Source organism: Sphaeroforma arctica (genome assembly GCF_001186125.1).
Source record: "Sphaeroforma arctica JP610 unplaced genomic scaffold supercont1.10746, whole genome shotgun sequence".
NCBI classification, from domain to species: domain Eukaryota; class Ichthyosporea; order Ichthyophonida; genus Sphaeroforma; species Sphaeroforma arctica.
Genome location: NW_014029812.1, coordinates 1 through 903, shown reverse-complemented (window position 1 = coordinate 903; position 903 = coordinate 1). Strand labels below are relative to the sequence as shown.

The 903-nt window shown below is 38.5% G+C and overlaps 1 pseudogene across 1 annotated transcript; it reads left to right on the top strand.

Annotated features, from left to right (window-relative positions):
* Positions 1–333: 333 nt before the first annotated feature.
* Positions 334–554, top strand: SARC_17431 (hypothetical protein; annotated as a pseudogene; the record flags this gene model as incomplete). Its single annotated transcript has 1 exon — positions 334–554.
* Between the last annotated feature and the right edge of the window lie 349 nt (positions 555–903).

The following is a 903-nucleotide window of genomic DNA, read 5'->3' as shown; positions in this document are numbered from 1 at the left end:
TGTTTTTTAAAATAAAAAATTAAAAAACGACACGAAACTATTAGGTACAACTGTGTATATCAACATATTTATATATGCGTTGCAGAATTGACTAACCATTCACATCAAAAAGCTGTAGGTGTGCTACAACACAGCAACATGCGTTAATACACACGAGAGTGTATTTTTGGGACTCGAAGTTATACATCTAGACATTTGGATCTATATGAACTGAAAACATTTACATCTCATATAGAAAAACTAATACGACACACACACACACATACTTTCACACACACACATTTCGCAGACGCGTACATACACACACGGTAAGTAAATCTCTGTGATATCATCATGGGTGACCGTGGAAATAGTAAGGAGGAGTCGTCTGGGGATGTCTCGCTCAGTATCGACGAGACTAATGCATTGCGCATCAAACTCGGTATGAAACCACTGGATATGAAACCTAGTAGAGAGAAACAGGAAGTAGAACGATGGAAGGAACGTGCAGATATGGTGGAACAGAATGCTGAGAGTGCTAAGCTGATGAGCAAGATATTTGAGCAGAAGGATAGGTATGTTGCGCTGCATAGATTAGCTGTTGGCGAGTGTAAGCATATTAAATGTGTGTATTTCTACTCGATTGTATATCCGTAAACACACACGTACAAAGACGCCTACACACACACACACACACATACATACATATATATATATATATATATATGTATATATATAGACACACAGGCAGATTTAAACACACACACACACATACATACATAGACACACACACACACGCATAAACCAACGCAGACACACACAAACACACACACACACACATACAAACAAACACACACACACACACACGCACACATACACATATACACGCACAGACACGCACACACACACACACATATATATATA